Below are 24206 nucleotides of genomic sequence, written 5' to 3'. Positions count from 1 at the left end.
CACATTCTTGTTCTAAAGGAGAGAGTTGTGTAAGAACATGGCTCAAGCGGACTTTTTGCTAGCTTAATTTGAAGACCTGAGAGTGATGGGGAAAGGGGAGATAATGTTTTCAGTGACATCATCACAGTGATTTTCATTCCCTGGAAATATGTAAGAGAGAGGAGTATATAGTAGAAAGCTGTTCTCTAATGTCACCTGAGCTTACATTATTCATAGCCAACTGTCCCAGCAATAAAGATGGCAGCTCTGTTACTTGACTGTGTGGGAGGTGGTCAAATCTCTTGGTGCCCCATTTTCTTTGTAAAATGGGGATTATTATTCCTGGCTCATACGCAATCTGTAAATGTGAAATCAGAGGAAGTAGTGTCCCTGAGATAAACTGGTTCGTGCCATGTGGGGATAATAAATGGTTTTCCTATTCTAACTTCTGGTCACCATCAGTACCGTGATGTTATCACCATGATGACAAAGAGAAGAGGTATTGTTGTTGCTTTTTTTTTCATTTCTTTTGTTCTGTTTGGTTTCTTAGAATAGAGATAAGCTTCCAAACTAGAAACATAGGACTTGGTTCTCTTAGTTTGTATTTGAATCCAATATGTGGCCTTGTAAGTACTTAGTCCCCTGTTATATCTACTCTGTTTGAGAGGTCTCTGGAAGAAGTATAAGACCTTGAGGGGTGAGGATGGCCAGCTAACAAGGTCATGGAAATTCTGCATGGCACTACAGTAATGAATAGAAAATGCTCCTGTGTGTGTCTTGGGTGGGTGGGTGGGATACCTCAGAAATTGGAGGGTATGTGTATTTGAGGGAAATGCAAAAAGTAAATATTTGGCAACATGGGATTATGCCTTCATAACTAAGAGCAGTAGAAAGACTGTGTCTACTAACCTGTGCCATAACCAGAGCAGGGCTCGATATAGAGGATTCCTAGAAGGAGCTATTTTGTGACAACTTGGTAGTGATTAGAGCCAGTGGAGAACTTTGTTTTAGTGGCAGAGATATATTGAAACTACCCACACAGGAATACCGTTGGATCACATCCACCTGACTTTGGGCAAAGTACAAAAGAGACACAAAAGGGTTCTCTTGGAAACAAGGAAGAATGATTCCAGATTTGGGTTGAATGATTGCCATTTTAAGTTATGAAAAAGATCAGAGCAGTGCTACATTTGCACCGGCAGTTTCTCTCCCTGCAGTAGTTTGCACTGATTATCACCTCTCACAGCATCTTCCCCACCCAGCACTTCACTTAGTCCTCGTTGTATCCAATACCTCTCCCAGGATCTCCCCGCCATGCCCACGATCACATCCAATATGGTGGCCACAAGGTCTCTCCACATTAAGCAAAGCATGAAAGAACACTAGCAGCAGAAGGATGAGGATGGAAAGAGCGTGCCTCTGGAAAGACAGCTCCCTGGGAATTTATATTAGGTCAATCCTACAGATACCAAAATGTGCCCCAGGGCTCCGTCATTTTCTAATGAACGTGGGAGCACTCCATTTTCCCTGGAAGCAAATTTCCCCTGAGAAATGATACTAGCCCTTGGGTTTGCCCATCTTGCAACTTCGTCATATCCTCTTTTTCATCCCTAACTCCTCTTGGTGTGGAATTGACTCCCATGCAGTACTTATGCCAAGTGGCACCTTCTTTACATTTATTTTGTATTTGCTGTGGTGGTGGTTCTTTATTTGCTGGTTGCCTTTTCTCACACATATCTTTTACCCCTCTTTCCTTCTGAGTTTTATTTTTCTGCCCAGAAAAACCTGACTTCGATACCAAAAAAGATAAAACTACAGAAACTCAAATTTAAAAAAAACTTAAAAAAAAACAAAAAAATACTCAACGATTCTTTCAGCTTTATTAACATTTTCCATTGTTTCTTGCGACTTGTGTCTCGTTCTTTGTAGTATTGATGATGAACATTTGATAATGAATGTTCTTGTATATTCAGATAAAGAAAAAAAACCAAAAAAGCGGTCTGAATTTAATAGTGTTTATAATAAAAATTTTAAAAATGACCCTCATAGCACGCAAAACAGGATGGGGAATTTCCCCTCTTTTTTCTGTGACAATGCGCATCATTCCTGCATTAGTTTTTAACACCAAACTACCTACATTCATCATTTCCCCCATTTTTCTTTTATTTTCTTGCATTTGTGAATTAGTTCAAGAATGCTAGAAAAGTGTCGAGTTGTGCACATCCATTTCCTGTTTCACAATGTTTAAAAGTGACAGTAATTCATTTTGTAAACTAAAAAAAAAAAGGTTGGAATAGTAAGCATAATAGGTACAACCTAACACGTTATTATGTTTATTAACTTTGAGACCCAGAAATAAATTCTTTTCTTTTCTTTATTCCTGCTCTTTAAAATATAAAAAAAAAAATTATGTTTTGTTTTGTGTTATTTTTGGTTTGTTTATGGGGGGGCTTTTTTAATTGTCAGGATTATGATCTTGCTGTTTTTACTCCTTAAATATGTATACCAGGTGATGTGAAAAGATGACATTGGTAGAGTAGGCTGCTTCCTTGTCCTTCTACTTTGCTTCAGAATTGTTGACTTCAAGAACAAAGAGAAAGCCCATGTTGCTATCACATTGCTCACTTGCATTTCCACAGTGTGCAGTCCCTGAGAAAAACGAAGTCAGAGACTTGGATTCTCCTTTTGGTCCTTTAAAAATTCAAGGAATAGTTCCAGGGGACCTTTTGTATTGTAGGGAAAGGTTTTTGCTTCTGTTGATTGTAGATGTCACCACAAAATGCTTTCTTTTCTTTCTTCTTGCTTAATAACAACATTCCACGAGGCCTCTTTCAACTAGGGAGGATTTTTCTTCCAGAAGAATCCCACAGGAGATACTGGAGTGATGAGTACCATTGGCTACGTAGACTAGAGCCGGGAAGCCATCCCTCTGGCCAGTCAGCCTGCTGATCCTTTGAGTTCTGATTTTGAGTGAAGAGTTTGGTGAGAAATTGAGCCAGATTCAATGCTGTCGTTATAACATTGAGAGGTTACGTTTGATTCATTGACAGCACACCTCTTATGAACCTCTGATTTAGAATTGTCAAACTGGATTGGTTCGGAATGTTTTTATTAGTGATAGGAGAAAAGAAAGCAATACGATCTGGAAGAAACTTGTTTTAAACATCTTTCATTCAGCAAATGATTAAGTGTTCAGAAAGCAGCCAGAACCTAAGCAAGAAAAGTGAGGAAAGAATGCGGAATTGTGAAGCTACCCTTTAGGAAGTGTTTCTACCCAAACACTTGCACTCTTGTTTTTAAGTCATAACAAAATAATGACGAGCTTTTCACATCACCTTTACGGTTTCAATCCCTAGCTCAAAGCTTCCTGGAATCTTTTATTTTTTGTAAACTTTTTTTCCTTTTGTTAAAATTAATAAAACATTCAATGTTTTCCCCCTTTTCTCTCTTATGACTTCTTTTCTTTCCTTTGGCGTTTTCAATTATTTTGAAGTGCTTTCCTTTGGTTGGTTTTATTCTTACGCTCTCTCTCCCCTCTTCTTATTATTCAGAGTATAAACCTGCAAAGTTCTGCTCTGTTTTGGTTTTGAAAGTTTAAGCTTTTCTGCTTCTGTGAGAGCACAGGCTTCTGTCCCTTTTGATTCCAACTGAACTTTTGTGTTCTCTAATGATACTAACACGGTGTAGGTTTTACAGTCTCCTAATTTGTACTGGTAATGCATATTCCAAATAAATAGTTTCTTTTGTTGCAAAAAAATACATTTGTATTTTGTGTAAATTTCTTCTTACATACTGGCAACTTGTCTTCCCCCGAACTAGGGCTGGCTTAGTATGGATTATGGTTTAAACTGTTACCCTAATTGTTTTAAAGTCTACATCAGTGGCAGTGAAGCAAATGACCTCATGGGCCACCTACCTCACCTACAAAATAAGGAGGAAGGAAGGAAGGGAGGGAAGGAAGAGATAGGAAGGATCTTATTAACACAGCTAATATTTGCCTATGAATATTATGGCAGAGCACCCATCTTGTCTGCTTGTCTGTGACTGACTGCCATCCACCAAGCACCAGTTAGAAAAGACACCAGAGAAATTTTCTATAATAAATTCTAAGTTTCTTAGTCACAGCTGGGCCCAGTGGTTCTCCTTTCCTTCTCTTAATCTGCTGTGATCTGATCATAAGAAAAATTGTGGTACCCAAGAGATGTTTCAGGGGCCAAAATCTAGGTTAGAAATACTATTCAGCTGTGGGCTCTCAGAAGTGTGCTAGATGTCACTCCACAGATTTTCACACCTTCCATGTGTTATATCTACCATCTCATGTAAGCATCTCTCCCAGTGGTTTGTCTGCACTCAGATGGAGCCCCTGACCTTTGGGGTTATGGTCTTTTACAGAGTTTAGTGTCTCAAAGTGTCCTGGCTGGAACACCACTTCAGCTCCCAATGCCTAAGTGTGTGTCCCAGCCTTCAACATCACCTTCCCATCCAGGGAGTGGGATGGAGCTTCTTGCCTGGCATTTGACATATTGTCCACCTAGGGGCATCACATGCATTGTTTCCTCGTCTTCACACTGTCACTCTGAGGAGGCTCTGTCCAGAGCCCCGAGGAGGCAGGTATGTATTGAATGTACCAATCACTCACCCTTTCATCCCGATCATGGTTCTAATCAATAGAAAACATCAAAGTAATGGAGAGTCAATGGGGATCAAATTATCATTTTTACTAAGAGACAAGCTAAGGGCTCAATGGCCTCAAAAATATAAGGCTATCTGCTAATGTTGACTGGGAGAACATCACCAGGGGCCAAATGGAGGCCTTGTGTTCCCTCTTCAAATCTAAACATTGGAACACACTTAGGTTTGCATATGCAAGGCAATCTCAGATCACTTCCTTTTCCAGTTGTATGGAGAATTGTGGACCTAACTCACCCACCTAGTTTACTACTTAGAGTGGTATTAAATGGTACTAAATAGACCAAAAATGTATAAAGACTGAAATGCAGTACAAATTTGTTTCTCACTTATGTAATAGCCTAAGGCAAATGTTCCTGGTCAGCATGCCTCTTCCCTATGGAGTGATTTGCACATTGTGGTTCCTCCCCCCTCCACATCTAGCTGGCAGAAGGCAGAGTAGGAAGAAGGCTCACCAGTTTTTGAAAGCCTTGACCAAGACCTCTCTCTTCCATTCATGTTCCTAAATGCAAGGATTGGGAGGTGGGAGTGGGAGGATGGAAAAATGGCCCCTAGCTAATGCCACGCAATAACTTTTCAGATGGTTGGCCATCTGTGTCACAGCTAGCGACCAAAAGGATAACTGAGAGCAAAAGATAAGCCCACAAGGCTTTTCACTGCACTGGACAGACTCCCAGTAAAAACATTTCCAGTCAACATCCCAGCCTTGGCTTTGTTACCCTTCAGTGGGGAAGATGGAGAGAGAGATGACAACAGAGGTCAGAGCTGTTTAACCCAATACTGCCCCCTCAAGGAAGAGGAAATGGAAGTCTCCTCCTCTGTGGGAATGTGAGAGTGGGAAGGAAACACCTCCCTTCCCCAACATTCTCTAAATTTGGTTCTTGTCTAAACTCAGGCCTCAGCACCAGCCTGTGGTCATCAGGAAGGGAGAGCTGTAGTCTATTAAGGCAGCCTTGGTCCCACCTTCAGGAGGTCACTCCCACGTGTTTATTGCTGGCTAGGAGGGTCAAGCCTGGTGGCCACCAGTCACTTTGGAGAGTATAGGTCTAAAGTCTAAAGCTTTAAAACCATAAAATCTGTTACACTCACCCCTAGCCCTGCCCCGTTGGTTTCTACATGCTTATCCTGATAGACTTGCATCCTTCCACCACTTATAAAAAAAGACAGGCAGCCAAATACCAATGTTCTGACCACAGTTTGTTATACAGAAGATAGCCTCCCTTCTGGAAACATCCAGCATAGAGGGTGCTTCTGAAGCTCAGTCTTATGAAATGATTCCATGGGCCAAGGAGGGTATTTTAACCTGGATCTCTAAATCAGAGGCTTGGAACACGGAATGAAGCTCTGCTTCAGGGGCTTCACTCCCATGACTTCCATAAAAGCTACGACAGTGTACAAATAAAGAGAGCAGTGGGTTTACTGACCATAAAAGCTAAGACAATGTACAAATAAAGAGAGCCAGTGAGATGCAGTCTATGGCTTCTAGCCTTGGACAGACTTCCAAGGTCACTCTGGGTAGTGTGGGGTTGGGGGAAGAGGAGTTGTAAAGGCTCATGGCAGTGGCCACCCCCAGGGCCACAGGCTTTGAAGAGACATGGTCCTTGTGTATTCTCCTGGGACCCATGCAAAAGACAGCATAGCTCATGCTCCTAGATGTCCTTGGATAGATCAGACGGGTCCATTCATTAACACCCAGGTTACACTGTGCCCTAAGCCAACATTCACTCTCTCCCACAATATCCAGCCACACTGTCCAGTGTAGCTCACCAGAGTTGTCAACAACACCTCTTGATCGTATAAAAGGCCAAAATGCTACAGTACATTTGAATGCAAATCTCTTGTTAATATGTACTCAGAGAGAAAGTAAAGATCAGGGTAAAATCCTCCTCCTCTTATGTATTAAAATTTAGAGGAATGCTAGTCGGTAACTCTACCTTCCCCGGTTTCCTCCTGTGTTCATTCTCAGCCAGAACACTCTCACTCTGTTGCCAGAAGTAGAGTCAAGGCAGTGGAGGCCTCTTCTGTTGGAATGAGAGTAGCTGTTCCGGTCCCTCCAAAGTTCAATTAATCCAACCTTGAATCTCTCTAGTACCTATTTTTTCTAAAAGGTCACTTTCGGAGGCATATGAACCATACCCCAACATCAATTTTACCCACAGGATTTAGAAAACACAAGCAAAGCCTAGGCTTCTAGAGCAAAACTGGGCTCCCAGAAGCCAGATCATAGTACCACATCACTCTTGCTAATGAATGACCAGAGCAGAGAGTTGATAGTTCAGGGAGGAAGCAGAAAAGACAGACAACAAGTGAAAAAGTGAAAAGAAAATCTTTATTTCAGTCTTTCCAATGCCAGTTGATTAGTATTAACTGTAGTGTTGAGAAAAAGCCCCAACAAAGGTTAATTTTGCATTCTGCTTCCTCTGCGGGAAACCATCTTCCTATGCCTCCCTGTGGGAAACAAGGAAATCTATGCATTCTGCGTCCTCTCTTAGAGAACGACCTTTGAAATTTTCATGTCTTTGTGAAAAATTCAAAGATGTAAAATGGGTCCCCTCCTGTCCACAGGCTCCCCTGGGGCTCCCTTCTTCCCCCTGGTATTCATATTTATATTTAAGATGTATCTCGATTTCCAGTTCCCTTTAAGTCCTGTGTTCCTAATCCCAGATACGTTTACATCTGTACTACTGCGACTCTGCTCTTTCTTCTCTGGAATTCCTCCCGCTCTTGACCCGCTCTGAGCTTTCCCTTTGTCTCAACGGGAGACAATGTCCAATTGTTGAATCCAGGCTGAGGTTGATGCTGCAGAACACTGGCCTTCTCCCCCATCCCGTCTCCTCACAAATCCTCGCCTTTCCTCTACAGCTGGTGCTGCTTCAGCATCAGCAGAAACATTCCTTGCTGCAGTCTCTTTGCGACATGCCCTAACATTTCACCTCCTTTTAAGGAGAGCCAGCCAAGTTTAAAATTGTCTAACCTACCTTTTCTCCAGTTACATCCCTTCTCTGTCCTTTAGAGAGCTCAGTCTCTTTGCTATTGGGTCTAAACATTTGTTTTCTTAACAGACTTTTCTAAATTCTGTTTCAAAAATTTTTGCAAAAATTCTGGATCTGTCCAAGGCTTCCGTTGTTCAGATAAATCCTACTCAGCTTTAATTCCTTGAGTTGAGTTATGCTACACAGGAGGTGTCTTCCCATCACCCACACGCGTTCACTGTGTTCCTAACAGCCTCCCTGTGATGTTCCACTCTCCCTTAGAACGCCATCTCCTGGGCCTCACCTTCAGAGCACATGCCATGTCTGTGTCCCTGTACACAACTGCTATGCTAGAATTCACTAATAATTCTTGAAGTATTCTACCATGATCTTCTTGATTTTCCCCTTCACGTGTCCACATTTTTTTTAATCATCTAGTGAGACCTTTAAAGTCATCCAGGGGAACATCTCCAAATACTTCCATTACCAGCTCCCCATCTGCTGCTTTCAGAAGGTTGTTCCTGGATCCTTTGCTGTGAGCAACACATATAGTTTGCTCACTGAGATCTTAAGAGTCAGACGACATAGACTTGAATGCCAGCTCTACTAGTGTCAGGTTCTTTCTGACATTAAATGAGAGGTTTTTCCTCACAGCAACCAGTTCTCCAACATTCCAACACCAACTAGGTGTCCTACAATTCGTTGGCTCAGTTCTGACACTAACTACCCAGAGTTAGTGTTAGACTCCACAAGTTGCAGGGCTCAGTCCCACGAGACTGCCCTCACTTCAGATGCCAGTTGCAAGTGTCAGGTCACCCGTGCTTCTGACCTACCAGTTCTAAATCGGGAGTTCCCACAACCCCCATCTCAGGTTTGATAACTCACTTGAGTGACTCACAGAACTCAGGAAGCCTTGCTGAGCCTCACTTTGCTTATGTTTACGGATTTATTATAAAGGATACACGGGCATGATTGATTAAATCATTGGCCATTGGTGATTAACTCAATCTTGCCCCTCTCCCATCCCTGGAGGTGGAGGGGTGGGGCTGAAAATTTCAAGTTTCTAATCAAGGCTTGATCTTTCTCAGGACCAGCCCCCATCCTGAAGATGTCTAGGGGCTCACAAACAAAAGATGCTCCTATCCCCCTCGTCATTCAGGAAATTCCAAGGGTTTTAGGAGCTCCATGCCAGGAGCCAGGGACAAAGACCAAATATATATTTCCCATCATGCTACAACTACTTACTAGCTACCTGACCTTGGATAAGTTGCTTAATGTTTCTGTGCCTCAGTTTCCTCGTCTATAAAACAGATAACACTGATACCTACCTCATAGAGTTGCTTGGAGGATTAAATGAGTTAATACTTAGAATAGTTAACACTTAGAACAATGCCTGCCACAGAGTAAGTGCTAAAAATGTGTTTATTATTAGTATTACTTATGCTTCTGATATTTCTATCTGGGTACATCTCCAACTCTGAACTAGTATCAATTAGAATGTCCTCCTTTTTCCTAGTTCCTTTGTAAAGAATTATTAGCTGTGGGTGTATTTTCTTTCTTTTTTCTATCAGTGTAGCCTGGCTGCTAAGATCTTATCCTTCCTGAGGAAATTCCTGTCATCTCCCTGGTTCTATCAGTGTGTCTTCCATCATTTCTCATTCACTTTTCTGCTGTTCCTATCTCAAGAAAATTTAGGATTCTTTAAACAAATCACAAACTTGATGCTTAGAAGTAGATAAGCAGAGTTGGCCCTGGACAAAACTGGGAGGTCATTGAAGTTTGTCTTCACACATGCCACATACTTTCTTTGAATCCTTGTTTTTGCCTAGTGCTCCTTGTCTAGACTTCTCACTACCAAGGTGCTGGAGATTTCACCTGAGGAACAAAGGTGTCTTACTTGAATAGCTCCAACATATGAAACCTCTCCTCAGGTCATACTCTGCTGTCCAAATGCTAATCTTTGGGTTTATTTGCAAGTCTTCTGGGACAATCTAACCTATGTTGAAAGTTAGGCTTTCCTGCTTCTTATTAATCAATACAGCTAACAGTAGTCGAATAGGAATGAAGAAATGCACAACACGATGGCTATAGTTAACACTTCATATGGTGTATTTGAAAGTTACTAAGACTGTGGATCCTAATAGTCCTCATTGCAAAGAAAAATTTTTTTGTTTTCCCTTTTTGTGTCTATGAGATGATGGATGTTAACTAAACTCATTACGGTAATAATTTTACAATATATGTAAATCAACTCATCAGGCTGTATACCTTAAACTTATAAGTGTTGTATGTCAACGATATCTCAATAAAACTGAAAAAAAGAAAGAAATCATTTTTATTAATGGCTAAAGAGAGGCACAGCTGCTCTCCAAATGCAGGGCTCTGAGAAACTTTCTTAGAAAGTAGAGCAGACCTCCTGACTCTACCTCAAATTGAAGACAAAGAGCCTTCGTACAGGCCTGGCCTGAATCACCCTCCAGGCATATCTAAGAAGACAGACCAGTGGGTAGAGACCCTGAAAAGCCCTGACTTCCTGCATGTCCACATAGCCTGGAAGCTCAAACAGGGCCCTCTGCACCTGGTTCCAGAGAACAAGAGACTGTGACCTCATCAATCACATTAACCATTTGTCGTCTACACCCAAGTTTTTCCCAGTCAAGTCACTGCATCTTGACCTTCAATGACATAAACCCAGCTCTTTTATTCCTGGGTCTGCAGGCCTACCTCTCCACTCGTTACTGCTTTATTTGGTACGCTTCCCTCCCTGGGACTTTCCTTGTATAGCCAATGCCTCCTTTACGCCAATAGCAAAATCTCTGCTGAGGACTCTGTGAGTCCCCTGGGCTCCTCTCCCAGAAGGTTATTGCTTGGGGCATCATAGACACTTGCCAGATAGGCAGCTATCTGTGTGACCATCCTTGCATTTCTTCAGTGAGCAAGCATGCACTAACCACCTCCTATATGTCAGGCATTGCTCTGTACTCCAGAAGGATCTTAACCTCTGGTGGGACTACCACTGGGAAGACTTTTTCAATAAGACAAATGATTAAACAAAAACAGCCCAAATCTCTAGGCCCTTGTTGATAAATATGACTGCATTCATCAATTTACGAGTTTGGGTAAGAATTTAAAATTATGATGTCCATTAACAAAGCCCTAAACCAGGGGGAAATGGAATTAGGCTAAGCTTATGGGAACAGATGTGGATTAAAATGAAAACATTCTTGCTATTGGATGACTTGAAGCAACTAATCCCATCAAGGAAGCTCAAGAAGGAAATGTATGACCCAATTATTTCAAATCATTTAGCTTTGAGGAGAGGTGGAAGGATGATAGGCAGGAATCCCTAACAGCCAGAAGCAATGATGATGTTGATTTAAAGCCTTCCCAAGCCTAGAATGTAGTTACTCTACCTTCCCCCAGTCATATAGGAATTCCAGTCCATCCAATTCAACCAATACTTCTTGGCACCTGAGTGCTGGGAATATACCAGTGAACAAGATCAATGAGATCAGTTAGCAACTGATCTCTTGAAAACATATGTTGGTAAATTTAGATTGCTCTGTAGAGGTAAAGAAACAGTGTTAGAATGATAGAAAAGGAATATTCTAAATTCTGAGTGACCTTCATTAATCTTCCTTCTTTTTCCGATAGGCTCAAATGAGAATGGTTGGCTCTAGCCAATGGTCTTCTCATAGCGCCCTCAGAAATTTCAAGCTTATCCCTTTCTTTTAGCCTTTTTGCAAACTTTACTCGCGATATCATGATGCCAGCCACCTGGAGTGATGGCCCCTACCATACTCACAGATCTGCTCACACACTCATTCTTTAAGCAGATGTTCATCTCTTCTATGCAGCCTTTCTCCTTCCTGGAGTCATCTGTTCCTCCAAACTCCCCCAGAGTGTCTCTGGCCCTGCCTTGAATTGTTATTAAATATTTTATCTGCCACATAAATTGTTAGAGTTTAAGGGGCCAGATCTCTCTCACACAGAGAATGAAGCACCATGTTATACACCTAGTAGATGCTGGCACAAAAAGGGGAGGGAGGGAAGGAGGGAGAAGGGGAAAGGGGAGAGGGAGGGTGGGAGGGGAAGAAGGAGGGAGAAAGGAAGGAGGGAAGGAAGGAGGAAGAGAGAGAGGAAAAGAGGAAAGACAGGAAAATAAAAGGTAGAGAGAAGGGGTAGGAAGAGGTAGGAAGGGCAGAGAAGAGAGAAAATGGGAGGAAAGAAAAAGAGGAGAAGGAATACAGAGAGGAGGCAGAGGTTGGGGGAGAAATATTAAAGGACAGCGGGGTGGAGGAGAAAAGGAGGGGAAAAGATTGCGCCCATTCAAGTAAGACATTAGAAACATGTCACGTTCTTTCTCCCCTAAAGTGAGATCTCTGGCATTTGGGTACAAGAAATCAAAAAAAGGGGGTACAAAGAGAGAAAAAGTTCTCAAAGAGAGTATGCAGCAGGTATGAAGACAAACGTCCATGGCACGAGCTCAGAGTTTTGTTTACAAGCAGCTCTGCCCACCTCCCTTCTAAACATCAAGTCTGTGATCTATTTAAAGAATCCTAATTATTTTTAAGACGAGAGCACGGGATGCCTAACAGGCTGGCGATCCCTGCCAGCGTTTGGTTTGAAGAAATGGTTATTTGTAACTATCCATTCATTGATTCTTTCACCTGGCAAATACAGAGCAAACATCCCCCCCGCCCCCCCACCGACCCCCGGCACTGCACCCCGCCCCACGTGCCAGGCATGAGTCTAGGAATTAAGGACACAGCATTACCCAAAATGCCTCTTGTCGGGGAGCTTAGATTCCCGTGGGAGGGGAAACAGACAGTAAACCAAATAAACAAGTAAAACAAATGGTGTGTTAGATGGTGATGAGCGCTGGGGGAAGGTAAGGAAGAAGGCTGGAGGTGCTGTTGTGAATCGAGGCAGGGTGGTCCAGAGGACTGAATGAAGAGATGATTTTTGAGCAAACCGCTGAAGGAGGGGAGGGAGCAAACCAGTAGGATATCTGAGAAGATGGCTCCAGGGAGGACAGAGCCCCTGCAAAGGCCCTGAGGCAGGAGCACTTCTGGTAGGTTTGAGGAATTGCATGAAGCCCAGGGTGGCGGAATCAGAAAGAGAATGAGGGGAAGATTATTAGGAGATGGGGCAGAAAATTAATAGTGCAAGGGAGACGCAGAACATACAGAGTCTCTTGCAGGGCGTGGTAAGGACTTTGGCTGTTCCTTTGAATGAGCCTGGAGGCCTTGGAGGGTCTGGGGCAGAGGAAGGATATGATGTGACTTAACTTTTAACAGTGTGATGCTCGCAGCAGTGCTGTGACTAGACCACAGGAAAGTAAGTTTGGAAATAAGGAGGCCACTTAGAAGACAACTGCAGTATTTTGGGCAAGAGATGATGGTGGTGTGCACCCAGAGAAAACCCCAGTGTAGGTGAAGTCCACTTGCCTTCATTAGGACCTGCCTCTGTACACACACTTTCTTCTGCCTGGACTGATTTTCTCCCTGCTGGAGCACCTTCCCGTATTTCAAGGCTCAGTGCCGATGTCACCTGTTCCCTGGAGTCCCCACGGAGGAGAAGATTATCCCCACAGCACTCTGTTTATCTCTCTCTTGTAGCACTCATCACATTGTGTTGCAATTACTCATTTACTACTGCCTCCTATCTAAACTGAGAACCACGATTTCAGCTCAGTTCACAAACATTTCTACTCAAAGGGAATAAAAAGGTGAGTAAGACAATATCCAAATTATAATCTAGTACAGGAGAAAACGGAACGACTACTCCCGCACATACCATGGCATTTGGCTCATAGTTGTTAAATGAGTAAGTGAACAAAGAGATTTCCCAGAACCCAAACCACTGTGGATAGAGATGTAGTGTCCTTTCTTGCAATGCTGTTTAAGGAGTCATAGTGCAGGGGCTCATCTGTTGCTTCCATGGCTTCCCCTGGCTGTTTCCCCAGCACTTAGTCCAGCCAGGATGCTTGCCCATGGATGCTATAGTGCTGAGAGCTAAGGATCTTGTCCAAGGGAGATAGGGAGACCCCATGGAAGATTCCAGAAGCAGGGAGTGCGAGATGATTAAAGGTAGTTGTGGATGTATTTATTTTTTCCTGTAGTAGTGGTTGTTGATGCAATGCTATCTCCCTGGAGTCTCTTGGTGACATTTGTTACTTGGCTTTTCAGTCCTTAAACAGAAATTCTGTCCTTTTCACTGAATTGCTCCTCCTTTGCTAATGTTCTGTCTCCTCCAAGTCCCAGACAGAGCATTTGACATTTGTTATTGGTGCAAGAGCATCATTTGCTGAGTGAGAACAACAAAAAAAGTTTCCCCAAAGGGGAGAAATGAATGATTATCTCAGATCTTCTCACTCTTTTTCTCCTCCTTCAGACACAACAGCAATCCGCAGCCACGCTGGGTTCTGGCAGGGAGCTACCCTAATCAGTTACATTCCAGCTTCCTGGAGATCTGCTACTGTAATACCGTAGGTGTTTCAGTGGAGGGCACAGGGTGACAGGCCATGGGCTCATAGGATCTAGTGAGGTGGGGGCTTCAGTGACGTCCACTTCATATAGGATGATAAGATCCCCAGGGATAGGTCCCTTTCCTCCAATCAACAAATGTTTTCTGAGAGCTTACTCTGTGCCAGCCATTGTTCTGGGTGCTGGGGGTGACAAGCAAAAATCAAAACACCTACTCCCTACTCTCAGGGTGCCTACTGCCTAGTAGGGGTGTCTAACATCAATCCATTATTCACATAGAGAGGTGTAAGTCTACAGCTTGATACGTAATATGAATAAAAGGTATGTGATCCTATGAGAGTCTATAATAAAGATAATTGAATTAGTCAAGGTGGTCAGCAATGTCTTGAAGAATTGCCTCTCAAGCCACAAACTGAAAAATTAGTTAAATATATAATGATGGATGAGAAGAGAGTTCCAGGCAGGGGGAATAGTAGGTAAAAAGGTTGTCTCAGGAGACAGTACCTGAACGCAGGTCAGAGAGAGCAAGAGAAGGTCCCCAAGGAAGATGAGGAGATAAGAGAGGTAGACAGGGGAGGACCATAAGGAGCCTGGATGCCTTGTTCACCCATCTTCTTGGCTCTGTTCCAGAGTGCCCCACAAAGTAGGTTCTCAATGACGAATACAGGCTCTGATAGAGTAATTATTCATTCATTCATCCTTCCAACATTTACCGATTGAGTAGCAACTTTGTGCCTAAAAATCGCGATAATAAGATGGATAATTCTTGTCCCTCATGAGATCACAGTCTGGTAAGATGTAGGACTAGAAACACGACCCTATGTTATTGTACATGGCACTATCAAATTATGTTTAATTGCCATGGGGTAGAGTTGGCTCAAGGGTAGTGAGCTGTGGAAGGACTGGGAAAGACATGGAAGAAAAGAAAAGATGTGGGCCACTGCCGTTGACATGAGGAAGTTTAGCACCATTCTGTTTCCGTTATTAGCTCCAGGACCTGTTAGTTTCCCACTACTCTCGCCTCTCCCAGCCCCTAGCCCTTCAGCCTCCAGTGCCATTGGGTGTAAATCTTTCTTGGAGAGTTGTTTCTCCTTGTGGTCATACAGTAACAGGCTACTAAACCTGCCTGTGGGGTGAATTATGAGCTGGTCTCTGGAGCCCCAGCCTCTGTTGCCCGCGGAATGAATTGTGGCGCTCCAGGCTGCTGGGCTTTTTATTTATTTATTTGTTTGCTTTAGCATATTTTAATCTGATCATTAAATTGCAATCTGCCACCCATCCCCAACCCGGACCGTCTTCATATGGAACAGATTTTTCATAGGTAATGATACCTATAAACTTCAGGGATGGCAGCCTCCGGAGCAAACTGGGGGAGGGAGGAGTGAGGGGTTGCAGAAACACATTCCACCTGGCTCGGCCTTGGCCAGTCTGTTGTTGCTCTGGGCTCAGCCTGACCTATCCTGGGGCAGCAAGAGTGGCCAGGTTCTCCCAGGCAGCCCCTTTGGCCTCTTCTAGCCCAGGAAGCATGTGCTGAGAAATCGAGGTGAGCCTCTGCACCTTGTTCTCACATGCACAAGATCATCTCTGCTCCACATTGTGCCAGGCAGTAAAGTTGTCACCCAACCTGCCTTTATGGTGTTGCATGGGGAGAGCTCTGCACTGATAAATCAAAGGCAAAGAGGATGCCAGATGGTGCCATGGAGCTTGTGTTCCTGAGGTCATCGTCTGATCTAGTGCCGCTCTGCACCAGTGGGATTGCCATGTGACAGCAGGGCCACGACCATGATTCCTCCATATTGCTCAGCCATGGAGTCTCAGAGAGGGTGATGGTTGTCAGTTATTATATTGGCACCACCGATTTGTCTAGTATTTTATAGCACGTGCTGACATTCCTTTGGAGCCTCACAATAGTCCTGTGAGCGCGACAGGGCAGGTGTTATGAGGCCCATCCTGAGCTGAGATGTGGGGACGGTTGTGTGAATTGCCCAAGGTACTACTGGCTCACAGGGGGCTCTCAATAAGTCTTTGTTGAATGAATGAGTGGGTTTGTGCTGTCCTAAAGCAGCCTCAAAGGCACTCCTCAAGCGTTCCTTCTGTAATTATGTCCAGAGAAAGGTCCAGGACTAAGATCCTAGAAGCCTGCAGGTCCCACCTGAACCAGCTGGGAAGAAATCACCACTGGTTGCCCCTAATTAATTCTTGTGCATGTCAAAGTACTCGATGCCGGAAAGGTGCTTTGAAGGCGTGGATGCATAGGAGGCAGGGAAAGATGTGTCTCCATCTTCTCATGCTTATGGTGGACTAGGCACAGTTCTAAGGGCTCAGCACATATGCACTTATTTGATTTTCTCAACAGCCCTGGGTAGGTGCTATCATTATATCCACTAGAAATGAAGAAACCGAAACACAGAGAGGTTGAGCAGCTTTCCCAATGGCCCTAAACTACAAAGTGAAGAAGCCAGGTTTAAATCTTGGTGGTCTCACTTCTGATTCTGAGCTATTGACCACTCTGCCATACCACCTCTTTATTTTTTTTTTTTCCAGAACATATAAGCTCCTGCTCTGCATATCTATTGTCCTAGCTGTCTCACTTCAGATTTCAGGTACAGGTGGAATGAAGGAAGCAGTTCTGAGCTAGGTGTGGGACGAGGAGCTCAGGAAAGGAAGAAAAGAGGCCACAATAGCAGATGTCTTTGCCGCACTCAAGAACTCAGACCTTTTAAACAAATAAACTAGAAAGCCTTGGCAAGTCCCTGCACTTCCTGTAGCTTCAGGAAATGGACTCAAGGCACAAAACTCCCTCAATTCATTCAGAAGAAAGAGAAGACCAATCTGGAGACAAAATTCAAGACTCTAAGCTTCTAGTCCAAACACCAGCCACAGATCATGGCCCTTGGAAATCATGCATTATAATTTTTTTCACTGATGTTTTAAAATTTAGAAAAGCCACATAGATATTTCTATTCATTATTCCATTACTGGTTTGACAATGGTGATCAAATTGCATCTCAGTGAAGGAAGTGAATTTACGTAACTCAGGGTAAAGTAGATGACTAGGTCATCTTATCACACACTGGGGATCTTCATACTTGTAGCTCTTGCTTCCTGGTGGGCGACCCTGGGGAAGAGGCTGTTGGCCCTGGTGCCTTGTATCACCCAGCCTGTTATCCATGATTCCTCCATATTACTCAGCCATGGAGTCTCAGAGAGCACCAGAAGTGTCATCAGATACCAGAACATTCTGTGACAACACAGGGCAGCATCAGACAGTTGTGACCCAAAACCTTTGTGCCAGGAAGTCATCCTCGAATGGCATTCTCTATTGATAATCTTACCTAGATTATGAACTATCCACAGAGATATAACCCTGATCCTAACCTTATAACCAAGAACTTTCCTTATTCTAAACAGAACCATGGACACTAACACTTACCTGGCTCCAGTCATGACCCTGAGAATAACTTTAACCATGACCTAGATGCTAATTCACAAGTGATAGCTGGTGGATGGTTTGTTGTTTATATTATTATTTGTGCCCTTAAGGTTCCCAAATTAAGCAAGATGACTGTGATTTGAAGAATGATTCCAACGCCAAACCTTTAAGAAATTAATGTAATTTAAAAATGAATAAAGTGTATGGTGTCTGAGATTCAAAAGAGACCTCAGAAATACCCTGGCCCGTTCCTCCCCTTTCCAAGCTGGACACAACCCTGTGCCATCCAGTTTGTGGGATCTGACCTCTGATACAGTGGTTACTGACAGTTTTCAGCAAAAGAGAAATTCTTTCATTAAAAAACGGGATTTCTGAGAACCACTTTATGGAAGGAGGGCAGCTTCAGGAAGAGTCTACAGGGGGGATTAAGAAATTTATGAGACAGCATGGCACAGACACAGACCGTGTACTTGGCACGCAAAGAGCCCTAGGTTTAAAAGCTTTGTTCTGCTTAGGAGCTGGGAGATCTTGAGCAAGTTATTCAACTTCTCTGAGCCTTCTGAGACTTTTTCATCATCTGTAAAGCTGGGATCTCAGGGCTGCCAGGATTAATGAGACACTGTGTTCAAAGGGAACAGCACATGGGTGACACATAACAAGTGCTCCATCCATCTGATTCCTCCTTGCGCTTTCCCGATGTTCTACATGCGGCTTCACACTCAGGACAAGCTATGAAATTGGGCTACGTAGACTTTCTCTCAGAGACCATGCCCTGTTGGGGACAAAGTGAGGAGAATGCCACCATCTGTAATTTGAAAATTCATGCGCAGGTGCCCGGGGCAAACGGTGGCCCAGGAGCAGGCATGTCAAGCGTATAATGTTGAGTGTCCCATCTTGAATGGAGCCTGAAAGCTGGCCCTCTTCCTGTCTCAAGACACCTTACCCGTTAGCTCTGAGGGTTCGGGAAACATTTTGCAAAAAAGAATAATAAACAAACCCTGGGATCAGCCAGATCGCCGGGAAGGAAGGAAAGGGGGGAGGAGTCAGGCTGGGTTTCAGTCACTGCTCACCAACTGCTTCGCATCCCCCATGGAGTTCTTGTCAATGATTATTCAATCTCAGGCCTGACCTTTCTTTCTAAATAACACTGCAATATCAGCGCGGCCCAGCCCGCAGCTTTTGCAGGAAATTAACTGTATCTGGCTCTCACAGGAGAACCAAGAAATCCCCTCAGTAACTAAGCCCAGACTGGTTTACAGAAAAAAAGACCCAGCATTATCTTCTTCTCATACACTCCTCCTAATACCCGTCTAAATATCACGGAGCTCCCAGCTGTTTAATTCTAATAAATACTCATCTATTCTCAAAACAGACAAATGTTAGGTCTCAGGTGGGCCCCGAGCATTTTGTGCAGGAGGAAGACGAGAATATGGAGGAAGAGAAAGAATAGAGCTGCTGGCAGCTGGATTTAGATTCCCATTCATGTACGTTGATAGCAGCTTAAGAAGATGGCTAATGGTTTCCGGTTCAGCCAGAGCCAAAGGTGACTTCTGAGAGAGGCCATGTTCATAGTCAGTGTCCACGATGAGCTGTCCTTCCTTTCCTCCATGGACCCTCAGGTCCCACAGCTGCTCCTACCTCAGGAAGGACTCTGAGAGTCCCGTGACCGAGTTGGATCTATCTTCGGGCTTCTGGGCCACTGGAGGGCAGCGACAGGCAGCATGAGCTCCACATTAAGGATTCAGGCTTCTTTTGGGAAATCTTTCTGCTCTGAGTTGGTGTTTGGACCTGAGTCCAAATGGTTACCCCACCTTCAGGAACCCCATATAGAGTGTAAGAAAGCTGGAGGCAAAAGGCCTCCAGTGCCCTCTGAAACCTGGTTTATTTGCAATGAGTTCAAAGGATAGGTGGGGCAAAAGGCGGAACCATATGACATCTCAGCTTGGAAAATACCTGAGGTTGAGTCACTGCATATGAGGAAATTCTCTGTGCTGGGTTTCTTTGGCTTTTTAGGATTCCCCTGTGGTTAGGAGTCAATGAGAGGCTCTTAGACAAGGTCTGGGCTCATATAGAGAGGCCCCTGAGAGTCTGTGGGCCTGGCATCCCCTGGCCCCAGGTGATGCTCAGTTGGAAACCAGGTAAGGATCATAACTCAGATCCTTTGAGTCCGTCTAAGAGCCAGGTATGACCTTGCGACTCGGCTGGCTCTGAGATGGGGAGGCATTTTGCAATTAGAGTAGCCACAGCTTTTAATTGCCCTGACACTGCGCTTTGTTTCCGCATCTAAGTCAGTGGTTCTCTAAGTGTGCTTGGGGGACCCTTGCTGGCAGATGAAGAGGGTTCTCCCAGCCACTGGCAAATAGGCCTCTGACAGTTTGAGTGTTGGTTCTTGTCTCTGGCATGAATTAATAATGAGCTTTTACTTTCACAATCCCTGAGTTTCACCCCAGTGATGCCCTGCCCCGGTCAGCCCCAGACATTCTATTCATTTGCTGAGGTTTATTTAGATGTTGTGTGACAGTTAACAGGGTGGTCCATGGGGCCTTACCACCACTGAAAATGACCTGAAGGCCACAAGTCTAGATCCATAGTTAAAACCTCATGAGATTCCTCTGCTTCCTTCTGCTCTGCTTGTCAGGGAGCCTGGATGACTCCTACAGGCCAGGGGAAGGCGGGTTAACTTCCCAGATCTGGCTCCGTGTAGCTGTGTCAGGTTTCTAGGACAGACTCAAGGACCAGATTATAGCTGCCTCTCTGGCCACTGGCTCACATGTCCCTGAACCTCGCATTGACACTCCTGGGCTCCGGCTGTGTCCCGGTCTCAGCATTGCCATCACTCATTTAACAGGAATTTACTGAGCACCTTCTCTGTACAGGCCCTGTTCTGAGTGTGGGGGATAGATAATTGAATGAAGCAGATCAAAAAGCCCCTGCTCTCTGAGAGCACATATTATAATAAAGGAGAGAGAAATAAACAAAATAAGGAAAATATTGGAGAATGTTAATGATAAGTGCTAAAGAAAAATATTAGCAGAGAAGGGAGAGAGTGAATGTTTGGCTGAGGCAGGCAGGAGGAGCATATAATTTTAATTGGGATGTCTAGGGGAGGCCTCACTAAGAAGCTGATGTTGAACAAGACCTGAGGAGGTGAGGCAAAAGCAATCCAGGCAGATATAGCATGTTCAAAGGTCCTGAGGCAGGAAGATGCCTGACATTTCAAGGAATAGTATGGACACCAGTGTGCCTGGAACAGAGAGAACAAGAGGGACAGCAGTAGGTATAGTAACTAAGAGGCCCCATGTGTCATTGCCAGTACTATAACTTCTACTTGGACAGACATGAAAAAACTCTTGAGGGTTTAAGTAGGAGAGTACTTACTTAGAACTCAGGTGATCTAGGTCCTAGACTCAATTTTGCTACTAACTAGCTCTAAGACCAAGTAATTTTAATTATTGTTATCCCAGAATTTATTTCTAGTGACCTTAGTTTCATCACCTTCAAAACGAAGATTTTGTGCTTTTGAATTCTAACATATTTTCAGCTCTAACAGTCTGTGATTCTAGACAAACAAACTTAAAAGTAAATCCAAAGAACTCCTTGTTAGCATTGAAAGGGTACATTGCCACGTCCTTCCTTGTCCAGGGTTCATCTGAACAGATCACGAAGACAGACCCTGAAGACATCACTCCCCATCTCCTATTTAATTCCGAGGATGGGACAAACAGAGATATAGAAAACTCATCTATGTCTCTATAGGGTCTTAAATCCCACCTCCACTCCCCTTTCACATATGCTTGTCAACCAGATCAAACCGAATATTGAAAACACTCAGTTTTATCATCATTATTCCATCCTATTTACTTGAGCCCCATGATGGACCCTGCCCTGCGAAGGCTCAACGGAAGACAGAGGAGCGGGACATAAGACGGGTTCTCTGTGCCTGGAGAGCTGATGATCCTGTCAGGCAAGAGTTTGTGTAGTCTGAAAGGAGACAAAATACACTCATAGGATCCAGCTAAGTAACTGTACAAAATGGTAAACAGTAGGTGCTGAATGAGAGGTACGCAGAATGGGTACTACAGAGGTTCAGAGAACAGTGCTCTCAGTAGGCAGAGGGCCTGGGGAGATCTCTGAGGGATGTAGGTGAGAGCCAGGCCTTGGAAGCCAGGTAGGATTCTGATGGGTGGATATTACTGCCTCCAGTGTATTGGCCCAATAAAGCAGGTGTGACATGGCGGGTAAATAAATGTAAAGCAGGTTGGCTGTTTAATGTTGGTGTGCACAGGCAGTCAGTGATTTGGGTTTTCACGAACTGATCAAAAACGTATTCCAACAGATTTCATGACACCTCATTTGAGGACATTCTAGAGAGCCTGCCTCACCACAGACAGATGGGATGGATCTTGGGGGAAAGGTCAGGTCTGGAGATAAGCGATTCCCAGAGCCTTGCTGGGGCTCTCGGGATGTCTGCTGTGCCAAATCTCCACCCTTCTGGAGTCCTTGATGAGTCTGTGAGCATAAGTGCCACCCAAAGAGTGGTGAAGGAGGCCATGGACTTTTCACTTCTGCCTGTCGTAGAGTTCCCAAATCTCAGAGTTGGTAGGACCCTCCTCCCAGGAAGATTGGACCACTGTCTTCCCTATTGCTCCACTGTACACTCTTCTCTAGCATAGCACAGAAAAGGATTTTTTTCACATTTTGTTTAAAAGAACACACCAAACTCGAAGTTTCCCTTTACAAGAATAGAGACAATATCTTACTCATCTCTGTGTCCCCGGTACCTAGCCCAGTAGCGTATAGTATATGTCCTATAAGAATGGAAAGTACACCAGCTCAGTTCTTGTTAATCTTTTTACGGTAGAGTTTCAGGTTCCATAAAGGATCTGAAGAAGGCTATGAACTGTCTCCCCAGAGAAAAAGGAACTTATGCACACATTGACAGGGTTTTGCAAATGATTTCTGGGGGCACATGGGCTGCAGATTGAGCCCTGCTCTGGGGGGTGTATTAATCGCTTTATAATATCCTTTACAGGTGGTCCTGCCGCCTCATCACTTCCACTGATGGGGAGCTCACTCCCTCCCTGTTTGTGGACAGCATTAATGGTTAGGAGTATCTTCTTTATATTGTACGGTAACCTCCCTTTCTGTAATTCCAGCCTCATCCTGGTTCTCCTCTGAGTAACATTAGGCAGGGGAAGGGCTGGGAATTTGCATCACGAGGGCTGTAATTCATCAGGATGTACCTAACTGCTTTTCTAATGTGTGTGGACACTCATCCTGAGCCTCCCTGGTCTTCCCTTGCCTCTGCTGTTCTTTGCTCTAATGGAATTTATGTCTCCTCCCTATCCTGGTTCTGTGTCTTTGGAAAAAGCCCAGTTCGTCAGCACCCCTATTAAAGTGCAGTACCCAGAGAGGGGCAATGGGGACAGACATTCCTTCTCTCTTTGTTCCGGACCTTGGGCTTGCCTTTACACTGCCTAAGACTGCATTCGCTTTTTGGCAACCACTTCACATTATTGGCCCATTAATGAGCAAAGAGTCACCTAAGGCCCACAAGTCATCTCCAGGTGTGCCCTTGATAAGCCCTCTCTCACTGCTGGGCATGCGTGCAGTTTGCTCTCCAGCCCTAATTGCAGCACTTTCACATTTATCCTTGTTAAATGCCATCTGATTAGATCTGGTCCTTGAGTCCAGCCTGGTGAGACCTTTTGGGATCCTGATTTTGTCATCCAGCATATTAGCTCACTACTCTCAGACAATGCATTTAATGTGCAACAAAGAGCTACCATTTTTGGAGCTTTTCTCTAACTGATACTGAGCTTTACACAGCACCTTATTTCATTCTACCCTCACTCCAACTCTATGAAGTGTAGGCTATCCCTATTTTATAGTTAAATGCACTGTGACTCAGAAAGGTTAAGTAACTTGTCCAGGGATACACAGCTGGTATGTAGTAGAGTCAGGATTTGAACCCAACTCTGGCTGACTCAGAAGGCCAGACACATAGTTACTCTGTTATGCTGCTTTCATCCAAGTCCTCAAGATTTTGAACAGGACAGGGCAGGCCCAGGGCCTTGTAGCAAAATGCTAGGGAGCTCTTCTGGCTGAGGGTTGCTTCATTTGTCATGATTCTTCTCCTTTATGGGCATGTCCCCGCTTCCCACAGTACCCACTCTATCTCGAGGAATAGCAAGAAGGATTTTGTTCATCATTTTGAAGAAACTCACTTATAGTAATTCTGTGCTGTTCCATGAGCCCCCTTACCAAACAGTGAATGATATGAATGTGGTGTGACTTGTTTCTGGTAAATTCATGTGGACTCTGTAAGTCCCAGATTCTTTTACTACATGCTCTGAAATGATTGTTTAAAGAATTGAGTCTAGACTCTCGCCCAAGAACATCTCTGAGCCTTCTCATTTGGTAGTTGGGAATGCATCGTCTTTCATCAGGCCTCTAAGAGTTGCAGTGAAGGAAAGCCAGAAATGTCCTTCTTGTTAGTCTCTCAAACATCCCACATCCCCTTTCTAAGTATAAGTCAATCTTCCACAAATTTACACACAGCTTTATTGAACATCCTTTAATATTTTAGCCAGCATGACCTCTTAAACTATAAACTTCCGTTGACACATGTGACTCTCAGAACCA

The 24206-nt window shown here is 44.0% G+C and overlaps 1 protein-coding gene across 3 annotated transcripts in view; it reads left to right on the top strand.

The window, feature by feature from the left end:
• The window catches only part of PBX1 (PBX homeobox 1), a 308844-nt gene that overhangs the window by 271399 nt on the left and 13239 nt on the right, over positions 1-24206 (top strand). The gene's annotated exons all lie outside the window — the stretch shown is intronic.

This window comes from Equus przewalskii, unplaced genomic scaffold (assembly GCF_037783145.1).
Source record: "Equus przewalskii isolate Varuska unplaced genomic scaffold, EquPr2 ChrUn-3, whole genome shotgun sequence".
In the NCBI taxonomy this organism is placed as follows: Eukaryota; Metazoa; Chordata; class Mammalia; order Perissodactyla; family Equidae; genus Equus; species Equus przewalskii.
The sequence above is the reverse complement of the archived record's forward strand: the minus strand, read 5'-3'. Positions and strand labels throughout refer to the sequence as shown.